We start from the raw sequence: 14634 nt of genomic DNA, 5'->3' as shown, positions 1-14634 counted from the left end.
ATCGTCGATCCAATGCCAAAACCGCGAATGTGCTATCTTTGACTTTGAGTTATAAGTATTTTAATATTCAACTTACCACAACAAATCAGTATATAGACTTAGGCACATGTTTTAGGGATTGACGATAACTTCTAATATACCAATGTTTCACAAATGGGACTTTGATATTGGAATCTGTGTGCCCCAAATAACATGAAACTGCACTTAGGTGATAATAGCAAAATTTGCACATTCGCCGTTATGGCATTGGACCGAATTAAATATACTGAAGCATTTTTTCTAGTACTTTGTATTGTTATGATTACTCTATATACATTATTTAAAAGTAGCCGTTGTGCCATTGCTTATTAAAATTATACAATCAAGTAAAACTAGAAACCCTATTCTAAAAATACACCAATCACACTTATTTTCTGTAAATTGGCCACCTGTCAAAGTTGGCCACTTTTCAATGGAACCGATGGTGGCCAACATAAACAGGTTTCACTGTACATAGAACATGCTTACATTTGTTTCAAGTTTCAGATCTTTATCATTATGCAATCAAACTTTGGGTTGAACAACTTTACGGATACACTGTATAATTTGGCAGCAATTATTTCGAGTGATGCGCCAAAAGGAAGCTTGTACGAAGTGTCCCCATTGTCTAAAATATCTTTCAATGAATAGTAAAATTTTCCCTTCAATTTTATTCATAGATTATGGATCTATTTCGGTACCGATTTGCGTCAATGCAATGCAAAATATGCGTTTTTGAATGAGATAATCGTTATAGCATCAGCACGTACAAATGCTTATTCCGGCTTCTGCGTTGTCGCCTATTGTTTAGCTTTGGGGGCCCAGCTTTTTCACTCACTTTTTTTTTTTTTTTTTTTTGCGATATTCTATTCCGATTCGATCGTTTTATCGTTTCATACGTTAAATTAGAATCCATAGTATAAGTAGCAGTAGTAGTAGGAACGGGTTAGTAGCCCCGCAGGGGTTCGTTGGGTACTGTTCTCGAGATAAAATGGGCAATCACTTTCACTTACCCTTACCTACTGCCTTTAAAAAAATGTGTACGATATTTTCTCAACACTATCAACTCATTTCTCCCGTAAACCATCCTGTTTTTACTAATTTTGGCCCCCCATTTTTAAAAAATTACCGCGTTGTGTTACGGGCCGGAACAATATTGCGAAGACTTGTAGCGAATTTGATTTTTAAAATTGGAATATTTTTCTGCAAAATTTCCATACGTAACAACTTTTCGAGTTCTGGTACTTCCAACACTGCACGTCGTCTGCCGCGCTTTTTCATTGTTATGTACGATAATGACAAGGCATTCATAGATATTTCTCAAGAGCAGGTGGATTTTTGTAATAAAATAAAGATTTCAATAGGATTCTCTTCTTAAATCAAATATTAATTCAAAGGTTCTGTGAGTATATTCAAAGTACCAAATGAAATATGATAAATGGATGCTAATAGATTATTGTCCATTTTTGATAATATGTATTTTTAATCTTAGTGCAGGTTCAAAACTAATTAGCATTTTAGAAAAATATTTGGAGATTTATAGAAGGAGATATTAGTTTTGTCAAATTATAACGATAAGAAAATTGCTAATAGACTTATGAAACTTGGAGAGATATTTAGTGGAATCTCGGATTGAACTGGAATTTTAAATTTGAATTCTATTGTGGATTTATTTAATTATATACATTAACATTTGAACAAACCTTTAGAATTGAGCTGAAATTTTGGAACTTATTTGATTTTAATATAAGGCTTCTCTTAGAAACCTGTAAACATCACATTATTCTGAATTACGCTTACATGTTAAGCTGTATAGTTCGCTCTTACAAGTATTGTAAGTCATAAATGAGGAACGGGCACACAGAGGTCAATTTTAATCCACCAGTAGAAGTAATTGTTTAAGGGTTTAAAATATTAGCTAATTCTCTCTCGATTCAGATTATACCTGGCGACGTGGCATAATATTTTTATGTATCGATATGTGCGAGAGGGTTGGCTGGTTTAAACCATTGTTGGGTAAGTTACTTGTAAAAATGTAACGCGTTACAAGTTACTTTACTTTCTCTTAAAATGTAACGCGTTACTTGCTCCCAAAAAGTAACTTACTTTACTTCGAAAGTAACACGTTACTTTTAGGTCCGAAACTTTGAATAGACTGAAATAGTGTGACGTAACATCTTTTCGTTGCCATGGTGATCGCCATTTTATTTTCTAAACAACAAGTAGCTTAAATATCCAAAGAACCTAAATGCAAAGTGAAAACAGTGATGAAATCCTTCGGAATCGCTATATATATATATATATATACAGTAAACCCTCGTCAACACGAATTCCAAGGGACTGAAAAATCAGGAGTTCGTGTTAAAAAAATTCGTGTTAACCGGGGACCCAAATTTTATTATTCGAATACATTTTCTTCATACATTTTCTACCACTACATTTTCTACCACTACAGTATATTATGTATGTCATAGAAAATACTAGAGATGGTATCGAGACGAGACTGAGAGTTTCCGTTCCAAATTCGAGACTAGACCAAGACAATTCTCCGTCTTGATACCATTCACAGAATTGTATCGAGAAGAAACTGAGAGTTTCGGTCTCGTCTCGATTTCGAAAAGCACGGCACGGTCTCAAATTCGAGTTAAGATCGAGATCGAGACTAGTTTCGGTCTCGGTACCGTCCTATGAAAAATGAAAACACTACAGTAAGCTTATTATCCTATCTTAGAAGATCTAAAAAAAAAAAAAAAGTTCACACGCAGAAAATCCAGGCCAAGTTAGAAATTTGATAACTCCGCTAGCAGGTTGGGTACCGCTAGTAACGATTAGGTTATGACTGCTGTCACCAGTTTGGAGTTACAGGGGAGAGAAGATGTTTTGTCTCGAGCTGTCGCCAGCAGCTCGTCTGCCAAGCACCTGCATGTTTAGCGCTTGACGGAGGACAGAATCAACACCTCATAAGAGAGGAAAGATACCTGTTTCTGGTTTTTGTCTTATTTGGAAGGCAATTTTCGTCTGTATAAATACTGTATGACAAAAACTGATCTGGAGTGAAATCTGAAATAAGAAAAATGATCTGAAATAAAAAACAAAGGATTGAAAGTTCGTGTTAAATGAAAACCTTTACTGACTCAAGGGACTAAAAATTAGTTCGTAATTCGTGCTAACCGAAATTCGTGTTAACCGATAAAACTTCCTATAAGATAATGTACAGCGATGCCGGGACCGAAATTTTGTTCGTCCTAACCGAGTGTTCGGCTTAAGCGAGTTCGTGTTAACGAGGTTATACTGTATATATATATATATATATATATATATATATATATATATATATAAAATCAATGTAACTAAAAAACAAAAAGAGAAAACAAATGTACTCATCTTCTTCATAATCAGTATTAACATTAAATAATTCTGGAATTTTTTTGATTCACTAATGTAAGTATCGTAACATTGCATATGTGAACAGAATTAATGTGTAACAGTTCTTTAGAATATATGCTGAACCATTCATAATTGGATGTTTTCTTATGGTACTGTTTCTAAAGGCTTTTTTTTTTTTTAAAAAAAAAAAGTTGATATGGAATATATAAGAAAAAAATTATCTATATCCACCCACCGATGGTTCTGATTTAAAATTTCCAAAGGCTTGCTTTTTCCCCTTTCTTTTGTAATATTGCACATTTCCATTATCAAGAGGACATAAAAGTAAATGTCCCATTAGAATTAACTAAAAAAATCTTCTCTTAAAATATCGTATATTTTTACAGTTTTCCTTGTGCTGACAGTTTGTCAATCTGCACGTTATGGAGTTTATACTGTGTATAATTGTTTCTTAAGGTGGATCAGATAATACTGACGTTTACCTTAATTATTTGATTTCTACCTTATCACTTCGAGATATGGTGCTTCTAAATATCAGTTTCTTAGATTTGTCTGCCTATATGATTTTTTAATTTTATTCGAAATTTCCTAAACGTATTTTCATATTCTAAATCTGTACCTTTCCCACTAACTTTATTAGCAATTGAAACATTTTATATTTGTATATAAATTTACAGCCATTGTCCTTGTTTGTACTAGACTTTAAAATACACTATTCGCTTCACGCGTTTGTATAGAAAAAAACATGGTGATTACCATGGTAACGGGAAGGAAATGATGACATCACTATTTCAGTCTATATGCGAAAGAAAAAGTTTTTACTTCAAGTTTCCGTACTATTATTACTACCGCTATTATTATTATTATTATTATTATTATTATTATTATTATTATTATTATTATTATTATTATTATTATTATTATTATTATTATTACACGTTCTGAACATTTTCAAATAATGTAACATTGACTAAAATGCCATTCTGCGTTACTCGTAGGGATGGGCACGAGCGAGTTCGAGCGAGTTTTCTTTGAAACTCAAAACAGACATCTTTGAGTTCGACCCGAGAACTCAGCTCGAAAAATTTCATCCAACTCGACTCAAATTCGGGTCGAGTTTTGAGTCGAGTTTTGAGTCGAGTCAAGCCGAGACAAATCCGGTGTGTAGTTTCGAGTACTCTCTTCAAGTATCTTACATAGACAATATAATCATTATCAATTATACTACTGCTACTATAACTTATATTATTATTATTATTAATAATAATTAATTAATTAATTATAACAACACTGTATAAAGATGAAAGATAGGTGGTTTGTATTTCAATATTGAAAAACTAGTTGATTGCCAACCTCGGTAGTCGTGAAGTCTAGGAGTCAAGGACATTGTTCACTAGCTTCTGAATTTGGGTTGAGGGTCTAGGTTGAGTATTTAGGCTCAAGCCAAACACTATTAAAAGTTATAGGGCACTGGCCAAATATCTTCAAAACTGCTCGGCCCGGGTTAAGAATGTCAACAACTCGAGTAGCTCGGCTTACAGCTCATTCACTATCGACCCGAACCGAGAAGTGAGCCGAGTAAACAGCTCACCCAACCGACTCGGCTAGAGCCCTCAGCTCAGTTGAACCGAACCGAGCAGATGGCTCATCCTAACCAAGCCAGCGCGAGCCGATGGTTCACCCCAAACGAGCCAGCTAGAGCCATCGGCTCAGTTGTGCCGAGCCGATCTGAGCATGTTATAAAATATCTCTTGTAGTCTCGGTATCGATACTAGACGAGATGCAAGCAGTGTCCCCTCTCGTAAGCAACACTAAAAGTATCCCATATTACTGCTTAGCTTATATTTCTCATAGCTTTCGCTTTCCAAGGTAATCAGGCCATGATTTCAAAACGAGCGAGCCATTTATCAAACTCAACTCGACTCGAAATTCGACGCCAAAAACAGTGAATTGCCCCGGAACTCGACTCGAGAATATTACCCTTCACTCGTCTCGAAACTCAACTTGAATTCGAATCGAGTTTTAACATGACTCGTGCCCATCCGTATGCGTTAGAAAAAATGGTTGCTTATTATTCTACTAAACTAATTATATAATAATAACAATGTTATGTAAAATTAAAAAAATACACAATATAGAGAAGCACTACACTACAACTAATAAACTTAGAACAGATGAACTGGGGGTGAATCAAAACTTACCAGTAACTCTCAAGTCGATACATGCTTTTAAAGCTAGTTGTTCCAAACTCTAAGCAACAGGACTTTAGGATATTCAAACTGATCTAAAAGAACTCTAATATTACATACCATCAACATTACATCAATAAAGTAGGCCTGCTCATCAGAACACAGTTTATCCATATTAACCCGTTACTATATATCGTTAATTACGGGATCCTAGTTGTTGATAAATATTTCCCGCCGGGGAAACACTTTACTTTTAAATTCTGTCCATCATCATCTTCAGCTTTTAAACAAAAGTATTCTTTCAAATGTTCGAACGATAAAATATTTTACTTCTCCATCTTTATAAAAACAACACCAATCAAAGTAAAATACACTACCGGTACCATTGCACTCGTAGTTCACTCACTGAATATATATTTTGGAGCTGTAAAAATCTACACCAAAATCTTCCAAGTACTTGCAATCAGTACACGTGATTTCCGTGAGGCTGTCTTCGTCTTGCAAAAACAGCAAGTGGCGCTATGATCTTATCTGTTTCTTTGTGTGTTAGTGACTGACATATTTATTTTCCATTGTTCCATTCTGAGAAATTCACTTACAAGGAAAAAACGTTTGTTTCCGAAAAAAAAAAAAAAATATACTTTTACTCATCCGAAATGTAACTCGAAAAAGTAACGCAAACTAGGTACGTTACTTGAAAAGTAACGCGTTATTTGCGTTACGTTACTTCCCAAGACTGGTTTAAACCAAAAAGCGAAATATGTTCGTAAAAGTGTGTGTTCGTAAAATCTTGATGGACACACTTTGTGGGTTATCACGTTTTACTCCCGTATATTATTCGTATTATATTCAGACCTAAATTCCCCATTCATTACTCAAAGGGATTATACTACAAAAGCAACTTTTGTTTTTTTGTATAAGTTTATGAATGTTTCTTATTTGATTTTTTATAGTTTATTTTTATTATTATGCAGTTGCAATCAAAGAAAAATTCTAAATATTGTTTCGTTCTAATAATGTTTACTATTGATAAAATACATCGAAATGCTGTACTTTTGGGGGGGAGGGCATCATACAAACCGCACGAGAGGCATTTATTGAAATCAGATGTATCTTTGATATCTATTTATGTATAAATGGGTCAAAGTGGATTTAATTAATTCGTATCTTTATTCACTTTTCGTACTGATACGCCAGTTAAGTCGTTGTATTTCTTGGACTAATAAAAGTCGTAGTGAACTAACTTGGGCTAAATTAGTTCTTCTGTACTCTACAGTATTTTGAAATTGTCCATATGTAAATCTGTAGGCCTATAATCGTTTCACTTGTTCAACTATTTATCTTTTTGTCCTTCTGAAATGGATCAGTACAACTTATTTTTATCAGGAGTCCTTCGTGAGTGAGTCGGCAGACTTATCGCAGTTGTGGCCAATTAGTCCCGGTTTCGAGTCCAAATGAAGAACAATTTCCTTCGGATGTAAGCCGAGAAGCGGTTGGATTCCGCTTTAAGCGTTATGTGACCCCATCCAACATAACCCGGTTGTTGCATAATAACACCAAGGCGAAACAAACTTATTTTTGTCCATATGTGATATAAATACATAGAGCAAATTATTTAAACAAAAAAAAAACTGGTTTAAACAAAAAAAAAAAAAACGGGTTTAAACCAAAAAACCTGTTTTTTTGTTTTTTCAATAAAAACCGTGGTTTTTGCCAACCCTGATATGCGAGTTTTAGGGGCATCATAAACCCTATATTCACATCCTATTAGCGATATTTTATTGATACTGAGCAGGGCCGGCTCTACCATTTGTATAACACGTGCATTTGCATGAGGCGGCAAAATCCATCATAACTTACAGTAAATATATCTTGTTGCAAACAGACTTCATGATGATGGTAGTTAAATTTACTAAGCTGACCTACGTGAATACTACATTCATAAATCATGTTTAGGTCTCATTAGTGTAAGATCACATTCACGGTGCTAAAGCAAATGGTCAAACACATCTCAGCATGAATTACTTGATTGTTATCAAATACAAGAACTTATTTCTCAAACAGTAGTGAACACCTGTTCCATTTAGTTCGTTATTAGAGTTTGATATGAAACTTAGTCTTGCCTTTGTCACAAATAAGTTTCTTACTGAAGATGAAAACAAGTTTTATTAATTTTTTAAACAGATCTAGAAGGAATCAAGAAATAAAAGAGCTAGCTGCACTGCAATTACAAACTGATATATTGAGATTGAAGCTCATATTGATTTATATATATATATAAAAAAGCATTATCATCTTATCTCTGCAGGTGTTTTTGCTTTATTTTTCACTAATATAATAGATTATTATTTAAAGAAAAAACAACACAACGAGATTGTATTTGTAGTGTTCAGGCCTTTCTGAGTGCGAGTGTTCTTTCCCTCTCCGTTAATTATGATGGGGTGACATACTTAAAATCGTGACTTTTAAGATTTGTTCTTCCTGGAGAAAGGGAGCGGTAAACGATGGTACTGCACGGTACGGCAAATTGCCTAGGGTCGGTCTTGGCACTGGACGTTTGTGAAGTTCAGGGGAGCCACTACAAAAATGGCTAGTGAGAGATACGATAGAATGCTTACCTCTGGTGCGAGAGATCCCATGCTATATGACTTCGATGGACCACATCGAGTCTGCACTTTCTCGGGATTCTCCCGTTTCTTCACACATTACTCTAATTATTTTGGGGACACGGTGGCTCAGTGGTACAACGTTCACCTCTGGTGCAGGAGGTCTTTGGTTCGATCCCAGCTCGCGCTAAGTGAACTTCGTGGTGGACAAACACCGTGTGCGTGGGTTTTCTTGGGGATCTCCCGTTTCCTCCCACTTTCTTCTTTCCACCATTTCATTCATTTCTCATCATCACCGTCTCCTTTAGCCTCACTGGCATAATCATGGGATGTAAAACTCAAAGATTCCTTTTTATGTTCACCAATTATTTCATAAGCATTCCTTTTCATTAATCATATGTCTTACCGTTGGATGTAAAACTTGAAAAAGAAGGACAAACATGGCTAGAAATAACTGAAAACCTACCTAGTGTACAATCTTGGGAAGTAACGTAACGCAAGTAACGCGTTACTTTTAAAGTAACGTTTCCTAGTAACGCGTTACATTTTTCCAAAGTAACTAACGGTAACGCGTTACAAATTTTTAAGTAACGTACCTAGTTTGCGTTACTTTTTTCGCGTTACATTTCGGGTTAGTAACTATAATATATGTATTTTTTTTTTTCGGAAACAAATGTTTCTTTCCTATAAGTGAATTTCTCAGAATGGAACAATGGAACATGAACGATGTCAGTGACCGATGATTCCTGCATTGTTCGCCTTTTCCCGTTTCGCCTTATGACCTCTAGCAATGAAATTTGCATGTAAAACCTGTTATCACTTTTCATCTTAATGTAAGGTGGAACGAGAAATCTCGATGTGCATTTTCCCGTTTCGCCTTACGAACTTTATGTTGGTAGGCTTGCAAATACATTCATAGATACGATTTGATTTGTTGCTTTATATAACAAAATATAGTGTCACTTCCTGTTTTTGGAAGATGAGGACAGCCTCAGGAAAATCACGTGTATTGATTGCAAGCACCTGGAAGATTTTGTCTTAGATTTTGACAGCTCCAAATCAATACATTCAGAGAGTGAACAACGAGTGCAATGGTACTGGTAGTCTATTTTATTTTGATTAGTGTTGTTTTTATAAAGATGGAGAACGAAAATATTTTATCGTTCGAACATTTGAAAGAATACTTTTTCTTAAAAGCTGAAGATGATGGTGCACAGAATTTAAAAAGTAAAGTGGTGCCCCGGCGGGAAATATTTATCAACAACTAGGGTGCCATAATTAACGACATACAGCAAGGGGTTAATATGAATAAATGTGTTCTGTTGAGCAGGTCTGCATTATTGATGTAATGTTGGTGGTATGTAATATTAGAGTTCTTTTAGATCAGTTTGCGTATCCTAAAGTCCCGTTGATTATAGAGCTTGAAACAACTAGCTTTAAAAAGCATGTATCGATTTTAGAGTTATTGGCAAGTTTTGATTCACCCCCAGTTCATGTGTTATCATTTTGTCAGTTTCTCTATATTCTGTGTTTTTAATTTTACATAGCAACATTGTTATTATTATATAATTAGTTTAGCAGAATAATAATAAGCAACCATTTTTTCTAACGCATAGGGATGGGCACGAGTCAAGATAAAACTCGACTCGAATCCAAGTCGAGTTTCGAGTCGAGTCAAACGTAATATTCTCGAATTGAGTTCCGAGCCGATTCACTGTTTTTAGCGTCGAGTTTCGAGTCGAGTCGAGTTTGATAAGTGGCTCGCTCGTTTTAATTCGTCTTGAAATCATGGCCTGATTACACTGGAAAGCGAAAGCCATGAGAAATGTAAGCTAAGCAGTAATATGGAATACTTTTAGTATTGCTCACGAGAGGGGACACTGCTCGCATCTCGTCTCGTCTCGATAGCGAGACCACAAGAGATATTTTATAACAGGCTCAGCTCGGTTCGGCACAACTGAGCCGATGGCTCGAGCCGGCTTGCTTGGGGTGAACCATCGGCTCTCGTTGGCTTAGTTGGGTTGAGCCATCAGCTCGGTTCGGTTCAACTTAGCAGAGCGCTCTATCCGAATCGGTTGGCTGGGCTCACTTCTCGGTTTGGGTCGATAATGAATGAGCTGTGAGCCGAGCTGCTTGAGTCGTTGACAATTCTAAACCCGGGTCGAGCAGTTTGGAAGATATTTGGCCAGTGCCTTATAACTTTTAACAAATTATACTCGGCCCGAATACTCAACCTAGACCCTCAAACCGAATTCAGAAGCTCGTGAACAATGTCATTGACTCCTAGACTTCACGACTACCGAGGTTGGCAATTAACTACTTTTTTAGTATTCAGATATAAATCACCTATGTTTCATGTCTATACAAAGTGTTGTTATAATAATAATAATAATAATAATAATAATAATAATAATAATAATAATAATAATAATAATAATAATAATAATAATAATAATAATAATAATAATAATAATAGCGTTAGTAATAGTAGTACGGAAAACTGAAGTATTAAGATTTTTTTCACATATTCAAAGTTTCGGACCTAAAAGTAACGCGTTACTTTCGAAGTAAAGTAACAGTTACTTTTTTGAGGCAAGTAACGCGTTAGTAACGCGTTACATTTTAAGAGAAAGTAAAGTAACTTGTAACGCGTTACATTTTTACAAGTAACTTACCCAACACTGCTAGTGTATTTCCAACTGCTGGTCCTTTTGTAACACTTCATTTACCTATATTTCAGATCTCTGAATCTGAAACCATGTTCACGTGTAGGTGTGACGTGAGCCAAAATACCTTCTATTTAGAATCGATATACTTTTTTTTCCCTCAATATCCTCGAAAAGGAGAATAGACCCCAAGTATTTCGTGTACTTAAATCAATTCTACTTAATACACGAGTGAGTTAATAGTGTTCACTTCAATATTTATGACAAAGGTTGTATTGTTTTCCAAATCGCTCATTTTTATTAAATATGAATTCACTAAGGAAATATGACGTTAGGTGACGTTCCGGGATATACCGTGGTTGGAACCAGCGGAGACAGACTAGTAACACACTGGAGTTAGGGCACCGAAAGCGATGCGGCGGAGTCGTAGTTGATGGTCTTTAAAGTAAAGGTGGATATATTTTAATCACTCCCTTCTACATATATTCTCTACTGACAAATATTATATATATATATATATATATATATATATATATTTTAAAAAAATTTAAAAAGGGGGGAGTAGAACGTGAATTTGTAAGTCAAATACGTATATATTGGTTTATAGTTTGCTCCTGAACTCCATCTGTATATTGTACCCGCCAATGCTACTTGTGCACTACAGTTCTCTGTGCTACTCGTCTGACGCCATCCACACTGGTTCTGAAACTTCCAAGTAGGTTACGAAACAAACTCCTTGCAAATATAAATTTAGGCAATTTGTATCAAGAACAGACAGTTCTATGTTGTTACAAAGTCACGTTCCTTCCCAATTAATACTAACAAGAGAAAAATATATACTTAAAAAAATATACACATTTATTCCAGAATATAAATGAGGAACAATCGTACACAAAACTTAATTACTTATTAGCTCTTCTTGTGTAAACCAAGCGGTAAAAAACTTCAATAAGAAACTTAATACATTAAGTAAACGTTATAGTCATGTGCACTACCTAACTGTTGAGGATTTTCCTCGTAGATATTTCACAAGACATGGTATGCACTTAAGCAATACAGGTAAAAAAGAAATATGCGAGAAAATTAGCGTAATGATGGGAGAGCTTTCAACAAAAATTAGTGTAAATAAAACACCCATAATTATTGATACAAAGGGTACAGTACGCGAAAACTTTGACATAAATTGCGAAAGTAGTAAAATTCCATGTCAAGAAAATTGTTTCATACCATCTAATGAAGACGGTATCAGGGTAGAATCGAATATTGAAAATATGAATGTTTCAAATGGCATTGTCTCTCCTCAAGAAATTATGTCATATCAGGACAATGTATATAGGAAATCAAAAAGAGAAAGAAAGCCTCCAACACACCGTCCGGATTATTTTTTATGGTAGGATCATCAACCCAACATAAAGACATCCGTAAAGATAATTGGAGTTCTGATAAACGTCTAATTGACAATAAATTAAAACTAAGGTATATTGAGAGTAATGCTGTTAAAGTGCAGACATCTTATCAAAGTATACAGTCTGACAACTTAAGCTACAAACATAATAGAAATAATATAGTTATTTTCCATCAAAATGTACAAGGGTTTTCGTTATATAAAAAAAGCATGTTGGAAGAACTACTTTTGGACAAATTGTTGGGAGTAAATGTAATATGTATAACAGAACACTGGTTACAATCAGGCTGCTTAGAATACCTAAGCATTCCTGAATTTCAGCTAAGAGCAGGGTACTACAGAAGTAATAGAGATAGAGGGGGAGCCTGCATATATGCAAAGAGGGGTCTAAAAACGAAAGAATGCATTAGGTTTAAGTATTTAAATGTAGAAAAACACTTTGAAAGTTGTGCATTAGAAATAGTAGATTATAACCTTGTAATTGTATGTGTATATAGAACTCCTGACAGTGATATAGAAATTTTTATAAATAGGATGGATACGATACTAAATTATTTTATGAAAATCAAGAAGACCGTCGTAATTGTTGGCGATATCAACATAGACTTTTTACAGCCTATAAAACACGAGGTAGAACTTCTTTTAGATTCATTTAATATGGACGCAATTGTTAAAGTTCCCACACGAATTACAAAATACTCTAAAAGTGCAATTGACCAGTTCATAGTGAGCAAACATCTTAACTACAACACAGTAGACGTCTTCAACAGTGGTTTTTCAGACCACCTTGCCCAAGTACTCGACATACATGTAACTCCTAATAAAAATTTTTGTAATGCAAAAGCAAGTAGTGTAACGTACAAAAGAAAATTTAATGACGAAAATATACAATATTTTAATCACCTTCTCAGGGAAGAAAATTGGAACGAGCTTTATATACATAATCAGGTTAATGAAGCTTTCAGTTATTTCATTGACACCATAAGATTCTATTTCGATCTAGCATTCCCTGTTGTAAAATGTGTAACTTCAACAAAACAATCAAAACCCTGGGTAACACAAGGGATCAGAATAGCAAGCAAAAAAATGAGACTTCTTAACAAAGCTAAAACACAAGGAAATCTATCACCACATACAGAGACATATTACAAAAGATACAAGAACATATACAAACGGGTTCTGAAAGCAGCAAAAAAATTACACAATGACACAATCATTAAAAAATCAGATAATAAGTCGAAGGCGTTGTGGAAACTAGTGAAGAGCGAGTTAAGTTTAAACACTCGTAATGATGACGGTAATTTAGAGGTAATTAAAAATGGCAACATAATAAAAGACCCTCGTATAATTGCTGACCTATTTAATAACTATTACACCAACTTATCACAAACGTACAATAATGATCCAGCATTGTCCACTTCGAAAATATTCTCAAAAATTTGCAACAATACAATGTATCTACATCCAGCTACTAATGCAGAAATATTAAAAGTGGTAAAGAAAATGAAAAGTAAATGGTCAGCTGGCGTAGACGGCATACCGCCAAGTATTGTAAAGAAAAGCATTAAATATATTGTTGACCCTCTGTGTTTCCTCATAAATATGTCGTTTTCAAGTGGAGAATTCCCTAGTATATTAAAAATTGCAAAAGTAAAACCAATATATAAAAAAGGCGACAAATCAGCGCTTGAAAATTATAGGCCTATTTCGCTTCTCTCAATTTTCTCAAAAATCTTAGAAACCACAATGAGTGTCCGGCTAGCATCCTTTTTACTTAAACATGATCTAATAACACACGAGCAACATGGCTTCCTACAAGGGAAATCAACGGAAACCGCAATATATAACTTCGTGGAAAGTGTACATAAAAGTTTAGATAGTAAGGAAAAATGTATAGGTGTTTTTCTGGATCTTTCGAAAGCATTTGACTTAGTATCACATAGAAATCTTCTCTCAAAGCTACAAGATTACGGAATAAGAGGCATTGCATCCAAATGGTTTCAATCGTATCTGAAAAATCGGCAGCAAGTAGTGGAAATTACATACAATAACAGGGATACAAACCAAGCTACACACTACATATCAGAGAAACAAGAAATAACATGTGGAGTGCCACAAGGATCCGTATTAGGGCCGCTATTATTTTTGATATATATTAACGACCTACCAAGTAATATTGCTCCAGCAGAAGCATCCCTTTATGCAGATGACGCTAATATTATAGTAAAAGGTAAAACAAATGAGGTTGTTGAAGGTAGTGCAAACGAAATCCTTTGTAAAATCTCTCACTGGGTTAAAGAAAATAAGCTTAAATTAAATATTGAAAAGACACAAGCAATCAATTTTCATCACATGCGCAACAA

General features: G+C 34.7%; 1 protein-coding gene across 3 annotated transcripts in view; it reads left to right on the top strand.

Moving 5' to 3' along the window:
• The first annotated feature begins 1280 nt into the window (after window positions 1-1280).
• LOC145685759 (uncharacterized) overlaps window positions 1281-14634 on the top strand; it is a 115855-nt gene continuing 102501 nt past the window's right edge. Inside the window, exon 1 of one of the 3 annotated variants that reach the window (XM_081758265.1) lies at window positions 1281-1420. The gene's annotated coding sequence lies outside the window, so the exon portion shown is untranslated. The remainder of the gene's footprint in view (window positions 1421-14634) is intronic. The other 2 variants (XM_081758267.1, XM_081758266.1) reach the window with 2 other exon arrangements.

This window comes from Thermobia domestica, chromosome 5 (assembly GCF_964235325.1).
Source record: "Thermobia domestica chromosome 5, izTheDome1.hap1.1, whole genome shotgun sequence".
In the NCBI taxonomy this organism is placed as follows: Eukaryota; Metazoa; Arthropoda; class Insecta; order Zygentoma; family Lepismatidae; genus Thermobia; species Thermobia domestica.
The sequence above is the reverse complement of the archived record's forward strand: the minus strand, read 5'-3'. Positions and strand labels throughout refer to the sequence as shown.